At 43.1% G+C, this 16088-nt stretch overlaps 1 protein-coding gene across 5 annotated transcripts in view; it reads left to right on the top strand.

Moving 5' to 3' along the window:
* The window catches only part of SMOC1 (SPARC related modular calcium binding 1), a 254548-nt gene that overhangs the window by 8548 nt on the left and 229912 nt on the right, over nt 1–16088 (top strand). The window contains exon 1 of one of the 5 annotated variants that reach the window (XM_053602451.1): nt 14555–14629. The exons of the other annotated variants lie outside the window; for them this stretch is intronic. The gene's annotated coding sequence lies outside the window, so the exon portion shown is untranslated. Of the gene's footprint in view, nt 1–14554; nt 14630–16088 lie in introns of those variants that run through there. 5 annotated transcript variants of the gene reach the window in all.

Raw genomic sequence — 16088 nt, 5'->3', positions numbered from 1 at the left:
TTTTGGATTTAGGAACTGCAGAGTTGGAAAAGTGACTCTGTATTTGGTTCCACATATGGGAAAACTTTTTTTTTTTTTATTGTTGGGGATTCATTGAGGGTACAATAAGCCAGGTTACACTGATTGCAATTGTTAGGTAAAGTCCCTCTTGCAATCATGTTTTGCCCCCATAAAATGTGACACACACCAAGGCCCCATCCCCATCCCTCCGTCCCTCTTTCTGCTTTCCCCCCCATAACCGTAATTGTCATTAATTGTCCTCATATCAAAATTGAGTACATAGGATTCATGCTTCTCCATTCTTGTGATGCTTTACTAAGATTAATGCCTTCCACTTCCATCCAGGTTAATACGAAGGATGTAAAGTCTCCATTTTTTTTAATGGCTGAATAGTATTCCATGGTATACATATACCACAGCTTGTTAATCCATTCCTGGGTTGGTGGGCATTTAGGCTGTTTCCACATTTTGGCGATTGTAAATTGAGCTGCAATAAACAGTCTAGTACAAGTGTCCTTATGATAAAAGGATTTTTTTCCTTCTGGGTAGATGCCCAGTAATGGGATTGCAGGATCAAATGGGAGGTCTAGCTTGAGTGCTTTGAGGTTTCTCCATACTTCCTTCCAGAAAGGTTGTACTAGTTTGCAGTCCCACCAGCAGTGTAAAAGTGTTCCCTTCTCTCCACATGCATGCCAGCATCTGCAGTTTTGAGATTTTGTGATGTGTGTCATTCTCACTGGGGTTAGATGATATCTCAGGGTTGTTTTGATTTGCATTTCTCTAATATATAGAGATGATGAACATTTTTTCAAGTGTTTGTTAGCCATTCGTGTGTCATCTTTAGAGAAGGTTCTATTCATGTCTCTTGCCCATTGATATATGGGATTGTTGGCTTTTTTCATGTGGATTAATTTGAGTTCTCTATAGATCCTAGTTATCAAGCTTTTGTCTGATTGAAAATATGCAAATATCCTTTCCCATTGTGTAGGTTGTCTCTTTGCTTTGGTTATTGTCTCCTTAGCTGTACAGAAGCTTTTGAGTTTAATGAAGTCCCATTTGTTTATTTTTGTTGTTGTTGCAATTGCCATGGCAGTCTTCTTCATGAAGTCTTTCCCCAGGCCAATATCTTCCAGTGTTTTTCCTATGCTTTCTTGGAGGATTTTTATTGTTTCATGCCTTAAATTTAAGTCCTTTATCCATCTTGAATCAATTTTTGTGAGTGGGAAAGGTGTGGGTCCAGTTTCAGTCTTTTACATGTAGACATCCAGTTCTCCCAACACCATTTATTGAATAGGGAGTCTTTCCCCCAAGGTATGTTTTTGTTTGGTTTATCGAAGATTAGGTGGTTGTAAGATGTTACTTTCATTTCTTGGTTTTCAATTCGATTCCAAGTGTCTATGTCTCTGTTTTTGTGCAGTACCATGCTGCCTTGAGCACTATGGCTTTGTAGTACAGACTAAAATCTGGTATGCTGATGCCCCCAGCTTTAATTTTGTTACAAAGAACTGCCTTAGCTATACGGGGTTTTTTCCGGTTCCATACAAAATGCAGAATCATTTTTTCCAAATCTTGAAAGTACGATGTTGGTATTTTTATAGGAATGGCATTGAATAGGTAGATTGCTTTGGGAAGTATAGACATTTTAACAATGTTGATTCTTCCCATCCATGAGCATGGTATGTTCTTCCATTTGTTAATATCCTCTGCTATTTCCTTTCTGAGGATTTCATAGTTTTCTTTATGGAGGTCCTTCACCTCCTTTGTTAGGAATATTCCTAGGTATTTCATTTTCTTTGAAACTATGGTGAAGGGAGTTGTGTGCTTAATTAGCTTCTCATCTTGACTGTTATTGGTGTATATAAAGGCTACTGACTTGTGGACATTGATTTTATATCCTGAAACATTACTGTATTTTTTGATGACTTCTAGGAGTCTTGTGGTTGAGTCTTTGGGGTTCTCTAAGTATAAGATCATGTCGTCAGCAAAGAGGGAGAGTTTGACCTCCTCTGCTCCCATTTGGATTCCCTTTATTTCCTTGTCTTGCCTAATTGTATTGGCTAGAACTTCCAGCACTATGTTGAATAGTAAAGGTGACAGAGGACAACCTTGTCTGGTTCCAGTTCTAGGGGGAAAAGCTTTCAGTTTTACTCCATTTAGTAAAATATTAGCTGCGGGTTTGTCATAGATAGCTTCAATCAGTTTTAGAAATGTGCCACCTATGCCTATACTCTTCAGTGTTGTAATTAGAAAAGGATGCTGGATTTTATCAAATGCTTTTTCTGCATCTATTGAGAGGATCATGTGATCTTTATTTTTGCCTCTGTTAATATGGTGGATAACGTTTATGGACTTGCGTATGTTAAACCAGCCTTGTATCCCTGGGATGAAGCCTACTTGATCATGATGAATGACTTTTTTGATGATAAGCTGTAATCTATTGGCTAGGATTTTGTTGAGAATTTTTGCATCTGTATTCATGAGTGAGATTGGTCTGAAATTATCCTTTTTGTTCGGGTCTTTTCCTGGTTTTGGTATCAGGGTGATGTTTGCTTCATAGAATGTGTTGGGGAAGATTCCTTCTTCCTCAATTTTTTGGAATAATTTCTTCAGTACAGGAATAAGCTCTTCCTTGAAGGTTTGATAGAATTCTGGAGTGAAGCCATCTGGACCAGGGCATTTTTGGGTTGGAAGCTTTTTTATTGTTTCTTTGATCTCAGTGCTTGAAATTGGTCTGTTCAGGAGCTCTATTTCTTCCTGGCTGAGTCTAGGGAGAGGGTGTCCTTCCAAATATTGATCCATTTCCTTCACATTGTCAAATTTCTGGGCATAGAGTTTCTGGTAGTATTCAGAGATGATCTCTCGTATCTCTGTGGGATCAGTTGTTATTTCCCCTTTATCATTTCTGATTGAGGTTTCTAGAGATTTTACTTTTCTATTCCTCGTTAGTCTGGCCAATGGTTTATCTATTTTATTTATTTTTTCAAAAAACCAACTCCTTGTTTCATTAATTTTCTGAATGATTCTTTTGTTTTCAATTTCATTGATCTCTGATTTGATTTTGGATATTTCTTTTCTTCTACTGAGTTTAGGCTCAGATTGTTCTTCTTTTTCCAATTCCATAAGATCTCTTGTGAGATTGTTGATGCGCTCTCTTTCTGTTTTTCAAATGTAGGCATCTAAAGCGATGAATTTTCCTCTCAAAACTGCTTTTGCAGTATCCCACAGGTTCTGGTAGCTTGTGTCTTCATTGTTGTTATGCTCAAGGAAGTTAATGATTTCCTGTTTTATTTCTTCCTGCACCCATCTGTTATTCAGCAGAAGATTGTTTAATTTCCATGTCTTTGTGTGGGGTCGAACATTTTTGTTAGACTTGAGTTCCACCTTTAGTGCCTTATGGTCTGAGAAGATACAAGGTAAAATTTCAATTCTTTTGATTCTGTTGATATTTGTTTTGTGTCCCAGGATATGATCAATTTTGGAGAATGTTCCATGGGGTGATGAGAAGAATGTATATTCTTTATCTTTGGGGTGGAGTGTTCTATATGCGTCTATCAAGCATAGTTGTCCTAGGGTTTCATTTAAATCTCTTATATCTTTGTTTAATTTCTGTTTAGAGGATCTGTCCAGCTCTGTAAGAGGAGTGTTAAAATCCCGTTATTATGGTATTATCAGATATCATATTGGTCAGACTGAGTAAGGTCTGTTTCAAGAATCTGGGAGCATTTAAATTGGGTGCATAAATATTTAGAATTGAAATGTCCTCTTGTTGTATTTTTCCCTTGACCAATATAAAGTGACCATCTTTGTCTTTTTTGACTTTAGTTGCTTTAAATCCACATGTATCTGAAAATAAGATTGCAACTCCTCTTTTCTTCTGAATTCCATTTGCCTGAAAAATTGTCTTCCAACCCTTGACTCGGAGCTTTAATTTGTCTTTTGAAGCCAGGTGTGTTTCTTGCAGACAGCAAATGGATGGCTTGTGTTTTTTAATCGAGTCAACCAATCTATGTCTCTTCAGTGGGGAATTCAAGCCATTAACATTTATTGAGATAATTGATAAGTGTGGTAGTATTCTATCGTCTTATTTTGTGAGAGTCCATTGCTTAGTTTTATCTTTTGCAACAGTGTGGAGGTTAGGTTCTGTCCTTTAATTTCTGAGTTCTTACTTTGCTGCTGATCCATTGTGGTGGTCAGTGTGCAGAACAGGTTGAAGTATTTCCTGTAGAGCTGGTCTTGTTGTGGCGAATTTCCTCAATGTTTGTATATCCGTAAATGGTTTGATTTCTCCGTCAATTTTGAAGCTTAGCTTAGCAGGGTACAGAATTCTGGGCTGGAAATTGTTCTGTTTAAGTAGATTAAAGGTAGATGACCATTGTCTTCTTGCTTGGAAAGTTTCATTAGAGAAGTCTGCGGTCACTGTGATGGATTTGCCCCTGTAGGTCAACTGGCGCTTACTCCTGGCAGCTTGCAGAATCTTTTCTTTTGTCTTGACTTTGGACAGGTTCATCACAATGTGTCTTGGAGAAGCTCGGTTAGAGTTGAGGCGACCTGGGGTCCGATATCCCTCTGAAAGCAGTGTGTCAGACTCTTTGGTGATGTTTGGGAAATTTTCTTTTATAATATTCTCTAGTATGGCTTCCATTCCTCTGGGGCATTCTTCTTCCCCTTCTGGAATTCCTATAACTCGTATGTTGGAATGCTTCATAAAGTCCCATAATTCTGACAGTGAATGTTCTGCTTTCTCTCTCTTCTTTTCTGCCTCTTTTACTATCTGAGTTATCTCAAGAACTTTGTCTTCTACCTCTGAAATTCTTTCTTCTGCATGGTCTAACCTGTTGCTGATACTTTCCATTGCATCTTTAAGTTCCCTAATTGACTGTTTCAGTTCCTTTAGCTCTGCTATATCCTTTTTATAGTCTTCATATCGTTCATCTCTTGTTTGATTTTGTTTTTGGATTTCCTTTTGGTTATTGTCCACTTTATTAGCAGTTTCCTTCATTGTTTCCATCATTTCTTTCATTGTTTTCAACATGTGTATTCTAAATTCCCTTTCTGTCATTCCTAACATTTCTTTATAGGTGGAATCATCTGCAGTAGCTACCTCATGGTCCCTTGGCGGGGTTGTTCTGGACTGGTTCTTCATGTTGCCTGGAGTTTTCTGCTGATTCTTCCTCATGAGTGATTTCTTTTATCTGTTTCCTTGCCCTAATTTTCCTTTCACTTCCTCTTGCTCTTTAAGTTCTCGTGCCTGTGGACTAAGGGTTACAGGATCAGAAGGGTGAGAAGGTTGAAGAGCAAAAAAGGGATGAAAGAAAGGAGGACCGAGTGAGAAGAAAAACAAAGAAAAATAGAGAAAAATAGGGGTGGGTGAAAGGAATATTGACAAAAAGAAGAGAGGCACAGAAAGAGGGAGACAGAGCAATATAGGTGTACAGTAGGGTACTTTGACAGAACCTTAAAAAAACCCCACCTTCTGGGGGTGCCCAGTTGGGTGGTTCCCTTGAGGTCAGCAGCTCTTTGCTAACCTGATCAGACACAGTACCCCACCTCTACCAAGTAGAGAGGAAAGACAAAAATGCTATAAATGAAACCAAAACAAACAAACAGAAAACTTTAGGGGATAAAATTGGGTGGAAAACCAAATAATAGCGGTAGAAACACTAGCAAAAATGAAGTTCTAATTATTGAAAAAGGCAGCAATGGGAAATTATAATTGAACTAGAAAAATTGAGAAAGAAAAAGGATCTGTATAGAAAAGGTTGAACTTAAAAAACAAAACAACATCAACAACGTCAAAATAAACAAAAAAAAAACAACCACACCAAAAAAAAAAAAAAAAAAAACACAACCAAAAACAAAGCAATATGTATATGTTATTGAATATTGTCTGGGCAACACATGGTCTTCTGGGGTATGAGATGTTAATCACAGTTCCCATACGACTGGAGGCTGCTGATTTCTCAAACCCTAGCAGGTAGACACCCTAAATCTCTCTTCAGCCCACTTAAAAGACACTTTGAACTTGTTCACTTGCTGAGCAGAAGCTTTCCCAGGAAAGTCCTTGTCACTGGAATCACTGCTGAAGTGGCTATCCACTTACCCAGTGTGCCAAAACTTGTCTCACTCTGCCCCTGAGGGTTAGGGCTGCAAGGCGGCTCAGACCCCGCCCTTAGGCTACTTGGTCGCTGGGTTTCCAGCTCCCACCCAATTCTAGCTCTGCGACCCTGAGGGCGGAGCTTGCCAGGGCGGATCGCTCACAATGGCTCCCTGTGACCCACCGCCAAACACTATTAGCTCCCTCTGGCTCAGCGGCTCAGACTGGGGCCCTAGACAATGGCCAAAGTTCTCCGCACTCCCGCTCAGGCTCTTCCCAAGGCAGTTTAACTGAGTGCCAAGTCCAAAGACACCAAAACAGTTCACAGGTAAGGCCTTTCTGGTTTGCAGTCCTGCTGCTACTGAACTTACAGTTGCAGGCGGGTTTAGACGGATTGAACACACGTGACCACTTGCCAGTTTTCCACTGTTTTAGTCCTCCTCTTGGAGTCCAGAAGTCTCTCGCTGACTCCCTGTATCCTCGCAGGGGTGATGATAGGCAGATCCCACCATCCAGAGATGCCTGGAGTCCTATCTCCCCAGACTCACGGTGCCCAGATGCAAGGAAGCTGTTACTCGGCCACCATCTTTCTCCGCCCCCATATGGGAAAACTTTTAACCTATAACTGAAAAAGGAATGAACTACCTTGGAAGTACCTGTCACTGGGGCTGGAAACAGTGAGAGAGGTTCAAGCAGAGATGACTTTTTCAGGGGACTCACATAAAGTGGGGAGCTGGTTAAGGGGGTGACCAAGTTATGATATTTCCTAACCTGAGATTCTAAGGTTAGGGTAGCTGGGGGCAGGGGTGGGTCAGAGGAGGGGATGAACAAAAGTGGTTTATACAATTCCATGTCTATGATACATCTGTTGACATTAAAGCAAAATGGAGCCTACCCAGTGTTCTAACATGCAGTTTGGAAATGTGTACACAATGCACTAACTCAGTGAGGAGAGGCAGTAAGGAGCTTTTTATAAACTCTTAGAGGATTGAGCTAAAGGAAGTATAAAATGTGCTGAAAGATAGGGTAGCAAGTAGGGCTTTGAAAGAGCAGCTCCTGGTGTTTTCTGTGGCTGGAGGCAGCAATACCACTCGGAGAGTACTTCTGAACTCTCTCTGTTCCACAAAGCACATCTGTAAATGTCTGGATTTAACGCTGCATAGCTGGCAGCCACAGCAGGGTCAGTGATCCTGATCATGGAGAACTTGGCCCATTACTCAGAGCTGATAGACCAGGGGGATGCTGGCGAGGGGAGGTAGTGATGAGTGGGGGGCATTCCGTGTCTGTCAGGCCATGATTGGCTGATTTGATGATTATGAGCCAGAAGTAGAGGGCGAGGAAGAGTGTCCATTGCAGCTGGTTGCTGCTGCCTGCCCAGGGTTAATGCTGTCTTCTGGTGCATGAGGTTTCCTGACCCTCGTTAAATTACTCTGTCTATTCCTTTTAAAAACTTTTGCTGAGGAAGTTTTTCAGTTTCCCTCATGGAATCACTCAAGTTGTGATTTTTGCCACTTTCTCTGGTTCTTACACCACTCTCTGGAAAATGGTGAGGCTGGTGGAGCAGAAGGAAGCTTCACCCTGAAATACTTCTTAACCCCTTGTAATTTTTTTTTTCCTAAGGCAGAGTCTGACTCTGTTGCCCAGGCTAGAGTGCTGTGGTGTCAGCCTAGCTCACGGCAACCTCAAACTCTGTGTTCAAGCAATCCTCTTGCTTCAGCCTCCCATGTAGACGGGACTATAGGAGCCTGCCTCATGCCTGGCTGATTTTTCTATTTTAGGTAGAGATAGGGTCTCACTCTAATTCAGGCTGGTCTGGAATTCCTGAGCTCAAGTGATCCTTCTACCTTGGCCTCCTAAAGTGTTAGGATTGTAGGCGTAAGCCATCACGCCCAGTCATAATTTTTTTTAAAATTTCTTCTTTTAGATTTGTTTGCTTGTTTTACTATGTCACTCTCAGTAGAGTGCAGTGACATCACAGCTCACAGCAACCTCAAACTCTTGGGCTTAAGCGATTCTCTTGCCTCAGCTTCCCAAGTAGCTGGGACTATAGGCACCCGCCACAATGCCCAGCTATTTGTTGTTGTTGTTGTTGTCATTGATTAGCAGGTCAGGGCTCAGTTCAAACCCACCAGCTCCGGTGCATGTGACTGGCACCTTAACCACTGAGCTATGGACACTGAGCCTGATTTCTTCTTTTAGAGACAGGGTCTTGCTTGGTCAGCCAGGCTAAAGTGCACTGGTCTCATCACAGCTCACTGCAGCCTTGAACTCCTGGATTCAAGTGATCTTCCTGCCTCAGCCTCCCTAGTACCTAGGACTATACAGGTACATGCAACCATGCCCACCCCCTTGTAAATTTAAGCAAACATTTAGTGGCTAGAAAGGAGCAAAGTGCATTGGAAGGCAAGAGCAGCAGGATTCACAGGGTCAGAAGTCCTTTACAACATTGATTTCTTTTCAGAATAACAAAATGACGCACGTTACAAGGGCTCATTTTTCAGGAAGCAGAAAATAAAGATAAGCACAAAGAAGAAAACAAAAATCTCACCACCCAGAAATAAGCACTGTTATTAACAATGTTTTAGTCTGGTGGTTTATAGCCTAGAAGTCCCAGGATTCTGTGGAGGGGCTTCTTTTTTTCTCCCCCAAATTCAAAATATTTATTGGAATAGATATAAATCATAAACCCCAAAGAAAGTCACATGACAATACTTTATATTTGAAGTGTATTTTTACCTGATTAACAAAATTGACCTGTGTTTATGGTTCATTAAGTGACCCATATTTTTCTGCTACACCTTTGTATTATATGGCTAAGCAGAAAAGTCCTTAGCCCTGCTTGTGAGCCTACAGGAATTTCCTATGGATGCTTTTGTGTTCACAGGTTTATTTGACTTGCCCAGGATAAATTGGGGGACTGGTAATGCCTGAGTTCATCACAGGATGGATACTCAGGAAGCTTTGATCACCATTAATTTCATCTTCAGGAGCAAAAAATGAATGCAGTGGCTCCACGGCAGAAGTTTTAGTGAATATAAAGACATGGGATACATCACCAACCTTACAAAAGAAAATGATCCCCACATCTGTATCCAGGAAAATCCCCACTTGGTCTAACTGAGGCTTCCCCAAGACACCAGTTCCAGGTATAGTGCTGGCAGGAAGACACCTTCCTTCACCAAACCCATAGTCCAGCAGCCGAGTTCTGAAGACAGTACGAGTTCTCTTTGTCAATTGACTGATTCTTTGCAAACACCCACAGCCCAGTCTTTGCTTGTGTTCATGTCCACCTCCCCATAGTGGCACCTGGAAGTAAACCAAAGGCTGCCTAGGACACATAATGCATAGTTGGACCTCTCAGAATGCTGTTTTCTATTTTGTTTGAAGTGCCCACAATGAACATTTCTCAGGTCATCATAAATAATGAGATGAATGTTGGCTATGTCCAACTTCAAGGTCAGATTCACTTGGAAATTGTTCATTCTTGGGCTCATCTGTAGGAGAGATCTCAGCTGGGGCTCTAGTTTTTTGATCTTGGAAATCAGCTCCCCTAGCTGAAAAGTGGGCTTAATGTCCTTCTAAGCCTTTCCACTGGGCTCCTTCTACAGTGAGTTGACGTGCTGGAGGCAGCAGACATATCCATGTTTCAGGTACCTGGGTTTTTCAAGATAAGTTCAACAGACATCAACTTGCTTCTCTAAAGTATTTAGCCACAGCCAATGCCTTTCTCTACTGGTTCTCTTCCAACTTTCAGATACTTCCAGGGACAATTCAGATCTGGCTGGAGGTGCTTCTAAGACTATCCTGGTGCCCAGGCTAGAGTGCAGTGGTGTGATTATAGCTCACTGCAACCTCAAATTCCTGGGCTCAAGCAATCCTCCTGCCTCATTCTCCTGAGTAGCTGAGACTACAGCTGCGTGCCACCACCTCTGGATAATTTTTAAATATTTTGTAGAGATGGAGTCCCACTGTGTTGCTCAGGCTGGTCTTGAACTCCTGGGCTCAAGTGGTTCTCTTGCCTCTCTTGCCTCCCAGAGTGCTCCCAGTTGTGAGCCACCATACCCAGCTGCAAGTTAGAATTTAACTAAAGAAGTAGAAAAGATTTTGACCATAAAGACACTGCAATAAACAAATTGCAAAACAAATTGCAAAAGTACAGGCAAGCTTGGGGCAAGCAATAGCCTCATGGAGACCGCCAGCACATGCTAGCCCCTCTTATGTCTCTGGATTGGATGTTTATTTGCACTTGTCATGGATGTGCTTTGGCCAGAAGGTTGGAGCTCTGCAGACCCATGGGCCTATCAGAAGACTGCAGGGCCTTCTTCTCTGCAATGTTTGTTTACCTCATTGGGAAATCATGGGTTGTGCAACAAGAAGTGAAGTTGTAGCACATTGTGGTGTCATTTCATCACACATCACATTATAGATCTTTTTAGTATCTTTTAGTTTTATTATTGCAGTATGGAGAATACCTCTTCATAGAAATGCCTTTCTATAAGTGGCTGGATACTAACCTTCCCCGCCACCCCCACCCCCACCCCCCACCCCAGCCCACATTGTCCAGCATCCTCTAGCCCAGCGGTTCTCAACCTGTGGGTCATGGCCCACAGGAACTGTATTAAAGGGTCGTGGCATTAGGAAGGCTGAGAACCACTGCTCTAGCCTCTCTCCTGCCTGGCTGGTAAGTTCTCTCGTGCCTTAAGAGGAGGATTTCAGAAATGCAGAGAGAAAGAAGCATGAGGATACTCAACTATTTCATTGACACTCAGAAGTCTCGATAACTTTCAAGACCAAAATCCAAACAATAGTCTTAGAAGATCTGGGTGGGGAGGAGAGAGAATCACTGGGGAAGCTGGAGAGAAATAAAGTGCTGGCCTCCTGTCCCCGTACTCCCCGTCGGCATTTGCAACCCCAGATTGAAGACAGTCACTTGAATAAATGTGGGACCCTGGGGTCAGAAAGGACCTGTGCTTCCCAGGCACAGCCTCAGGAGATCAGCTGAGGTCCTGAAATCCCCCGTCCCCTGCAGTGGTCAGCAGCAGTCGTGTTGGGATGACTGAACGGCACAGCTGGGCAGAGAGGGCCCATGTTGGCAAACTCCTCCCTTCTTAGACTCCCACAGTCCAAAGGGCGTGAGACTGGCTGGTTTTGAAGGTACTGTGGGGTTGTGGGGAGGAGAGCAGAGCAGCAGGGACTGGAATCAGGGACCAGCGAGGGAGAGTGTCTGCTCTGGGGCTCGTCTGTTGGCCTTGAAGGACAGCAAGGAGGGTTGGGCTAGGAAGTAGCCACAGAAGGGACTGACGGAGAGTTGACAAGGAAGGAGGAGGAGTGGGGCTGGAGCATGCTTGTCCTTGTAGTCATGGAGAAGGCGCTTGGCTGTATTCTTAGGAGGTGGGAGGCCACTGAAGGATTTAAAGAGGGAAGTGCCATGGTCTGACAGCTTCACTCTGGCTGCTTTGTGAAAAACTGCCTTCAGGGAAGTAAGAGGGGAAGCAGGAAGATGACTGCAAGAACCCAGACCACGGGCAGAGTAGCTTGACCTGCAGCTGTGCTGTCTACACGTGAGCAGGAAGCTCATGAAACGTGGCTGGTCTGAGCTGAGCTGTGCTGTCTGTATAATACACAACACTGAAGTCTGAAGACAGCACAGAAATAAAATAAAATACCACACTGATAATTAAAAAAATATTGATTCCATGTTGAAATGATAATACTATGCTCTGACTACACTGTACTGAGTTAAAATACATTATTAAAATTAACCTCACTTGCTTCATTTTACCTGTTTAATTTATCTTCTGGAAAATCTAAAATTATGTATATATATATGGCTTGCATTTGCGTTTGTGGCTTGTGCTATGTTTCCATTGGGCAGCGGTGAACTTGATGTTTCACAGAGATGGTGGCAAGAAATGGGAGGATTCTGTGTTGATTCTCAAAGTTAGGATGATGGGAGCATGAGAGTCAAGGGACACTGGAGAAGGAATACGTCTGGGGAGAGGTAATTCTTAAGTAAATTTTGGAAATGTGCCGGGAGGTCAAGGCAGGTGGATCACCTGAGTTAAGGAGTTTGAGACCAGCCTGAGCAAGAGTGAGACACTGTCTCTACTAAAAATAAAAACAAACAGACAAAAAAAATCCCCCCAAACTGGGATCCTGTAATCTCATCTACTTGGGAGGCTGAAATAAGAGGATTGCTTGAGCCCACAAGTTTGAGGTTGCTGTGAGCTATGCCATACAGCACTCTACCCAGGGTGACAGTGTGAGACTCTATCTCCTAAGGGAAAACAAAAAAAAATTTTTTTAATGTTGAGTAGAGGTCTCTTCCTCATCCATGTGGACATGAGGAATGTGGAGTTGGAATGTAAACAAGCTAGGATGTACATTGGCAAGCTATGCACATACGGGTGGTATTCCTAGTGCTGGGAGTGTTGGAGACAGACAGGGAGAGAGCAGGGCTACAGAAGAGAAGAGGGTCAGAGCCCCGAGGTGCTCCAGCATTTAGAGTTAGGGAAAAGGTAAACGAGTGACTAATATTCCATGGTATAACACACTACAATTTATCAATCTATTCCTGTGTTGAAGGGCACTTGGGTTGTTCCTACAACTTTGCAATTGTGAATTGTGCTGCTGTAAATGTATGAGTAAAAAGATGGAGATAATGTAACTTTTGCAACAATCTGGATGGAATCGGAGACCATTCTCCCAAGTGAAGTATCACAAGAATGGAAAAAACCCAATCACATGTCTCCAGTACTAAACCGTAGCTAGCAGATTAACATCCAAATGCTCACATGAGAGAAAAAACTCATGAAATTCAATCACAGACAAGGGAGAAATGGGTTGAGTAAATTCCTATCCAATGGGTACCTTGCACAGGTGGATGGCATACTACCTGGATGTGGGACACACCTATGAATCAGACTTTAATCTTACAAATGAAAACTATGGAATCTGTTTGTATCCTCACATTAACCTGAAATAATAATAGTAAAAAAGAATGACTGGCAAGGTAGCAGAAAAACCCAGGAGAGAGTGGTGTCAAAACCTCCTGAAAAACTCACACTGAGCAGTGGTTCTCAACTTGTGGGTCGCGACCCATAGAAGCTGTATTAAAGGCTCGTGGCATTAGGAAGGTTGAGAACCACTGCACTAGAGGATCACACTGGAATGCCTGTTGCCCACTGAGGCAGAGAAAGGCTGAACTGCTTCCTGTGGTTCCCTCTGGATCACTCTGTATACATACTCTGTATACATACTCAAGAGAGAGCCAGCAAGGGGAAGGAGCTAGGCCAGGGGAGCCACACCAAAGCCGGGGATGGGGGGCCCTTCCTGCCTGTCTCTACTTTTGTCTTCTGAGAAGCCAAGGAGTGGTTGAGTTGGGTCAACCCCATGACCAAGAGTTCTCCTCCATTTGAGTCATACCCTCTCTGGTGTATCCTCCATGGTGCTGCCCCTGTAATCTCAGAAAGCCAGCCCTGCTTGTCATCCACAAGCACATGCACCTTCCTTGTGCCACGGGATCAAAATCCAAATTCTTTAGCAAGACATACAAGGCCTTCTGGGATCCAACCTTTTCTTCCTATGGTGTAGGGGCTCAGCTCTCTGCAGGAGGGTATTCTCTTCCTCTTCGAATGTCAGTCACATTTGTGTGTACTCAATGAAGGCACTCCATAAACAACTGGAAACCTGTCAGGACACTTTCCATACATTCCTCAGATCTTTGCTTCCCTGGGATGGGCTTTCCCATTGGAGGATAAATTCTGGAAGACAAGAGGGGGGCTGCGGGGAAGGACCACCTGGGCAGCTCTCTGGGGTGCCCAATTGCAAGGACAGCTTCCAGTTTTAAAGACCAGTTTTGGCATAGAGTTATCAGTAAGGGATGATTTACTATCTTCGTTTTAAATCCTCATATTCTCTTCTGAGAAAGTTGCCCAATTAGAGAAATTGCAAAAGAAAACAGAAGAGAGAAGAAATACAGGAAACCAGGAAACATTTTGCTGGCATCATAAAAAGAATTTTTGCGAGCTTTTGGACATTACTTTATGTCTATATGCTTATAAATGATCTCCCTCCTTGGTTAAGTGTGAATGATTAAAGCTTTACATAGGTACATGTAGGAAATTTCTTAGTTAAGCATAGGGATTATACAATTTTTATTTTATTAACTACAAAATGCTAACTACAACTAAACATATATTGAACATATTTGGGGGAACCCAAGTTATTATTTATCATCAGCTGTCCAGAAACCCTAATGTCTCTGTCTGATTCTAGGAGGGAGGGTGGGCTGGTCTGTCCTTAACATTCCCTGTGGCTCTTAGAATGCTGTTAAAAGATTGCCTCATGCCTGGGAGATCATATTGCACCACCAGATGGCAGTAAGTCACCTCTGATGGGATTGCCCTGCACCCGGGGATTGCCGGGGTTTGTGGTTGGCAGAGTAACTAGAGGGGAGTATGGATGCTGGGAAGCCGTGGGGATGATGTTTTGATATGGAGAATCCTTTGTGGAAGAGAGAAAAAGCCGCCAGAGGTATGTCTCAGCCTTACATGAGTCACAATTCCTTTAAAGCACTGTGTAGAAACATAACTTTCTTATTGACTTTTTTGTGCCGCCACGTTTTCATGCAGCCATATTTCCTGTTGATCTTTCATCCACAGTCATTCAGAAATAATGTACATTGCTCTTGCTTACACACTCAAGTCTTCTCTTCCCAACTCCAAGTCTCCTAATCGGTTCACAAAGACATTTCAGAACATATTTAGTCTGCTTCTTTCCCCACTTAAGGAACACCTCTAACATTTATTGAGGGCCTATTACATGCTGGGCATTTTACATATCAAGTCCCTTTAATTTCTCAGAACAACCCTGTGAAACAGTACTGTTAACCCCATTTTATAAATGAGAAAACTAAAGCTCAGAGGGAACACGGTCAGGGTCTGAACCTTAAATCTGTTGACCTCCACACTCAGGTGTGTATATATGAAGTGTTTCTCAATCTATTGACATTTTGGGCTGGATAATTCTTTGTGGAGGCAGGAGGCTGTGAGCTGTGTATTGCCAGTGGTTTAGAAGCATGACTGGCTTCACCCCAACAGATATAGCAGTATCTCTCTCCTCCAATTTGTGACAACCAAAAATGTCTCCAGACATTGTAAAATGTGCCCTGGGAGACAAAACCATCCCAGTGAGAACCGCCAACGGGGAGAGGCTTTGGCTGGGCTTCTGGTTGCTGTGAGCAGGAAGACGGCTCCGTCCAGGCATCAGCCATTCAGGGCTCTTGCTCTGACCCACTTCCAGCTGCTGCCGCCTTAGAGTAAGGAGTCCACAGTGCCAAGGAGACACGCCTACCCACAGCACCTCCACCTTTCTGCAGCACATTCTATGTTCCAGGGCCCCCAAGGGCTCCTTGTCAGTTCTCCTGGCTGCTGCTGCAGTGTGCACTTCTACCCCGGGAGTGTGCCGGGGTATCTACCACAGGGGGGAGGAGGTGGACAGAGTTAGACATGTGAGTCAGGTTGTCTGGACACAGAGGTGCATGCAAGGCCCCTCTGCTGGAGGGTGGTGTCAGAAGTGGGGAGAGAAGGTGGTGGGCAGTGAGCCAGGGGCTGTTTGTACCTTGACTCAGCCCGTAAATGTTAGGGCAAGCCTGCTGCAGAACCCTGCTGCTGGGTGGCTGCTGGGAGATGTGGTGTAGGTCTGATTGCTGCATCGGTTCTAAGACCTCAGAAAGGCTTCAGGCTTTCTTCTGAGTCAGATTTCATTTTTTTTTTTTCTGATGTGCACACCAGGTTTAATTCTTCAGTAGCACTTATAATAAAAATACGTGTAGAACAGCCTTAGTCTGCCCCTCTGAATGTGTGACGGAGGACCTGTGTCTACTAAGAAAAAGAGATGCTAGACAAAGAGGTCTCACGTTGCACTGAAAATCTGCTGAAGTTCCAATCCTCTCTGTAGGAAAACGCATATACATCAACTCCTGTGTACAATT

The sequence above is a fragment of the Nycticebus coucang genome, chromosome 9 (assembly GCF_027406575.1).
Source record: "Nycticebus coucang isolate mNycCou1 chromosome 9, mNycCou1.pri, whole genome shotgun sequence".
In the NCBI taxonomy this organism is placed as follows: domain Eukaryota; kingdom Metazoa; phylum Chordata; class Mammalia; order Primates; family Lorisidae; genus Nycticebus; species Nycticebus coucang.
Note: the sequence above shows the minus strand (reverse complement) of the source record. Positions and strands in the feature narration are given on the sequence as shown.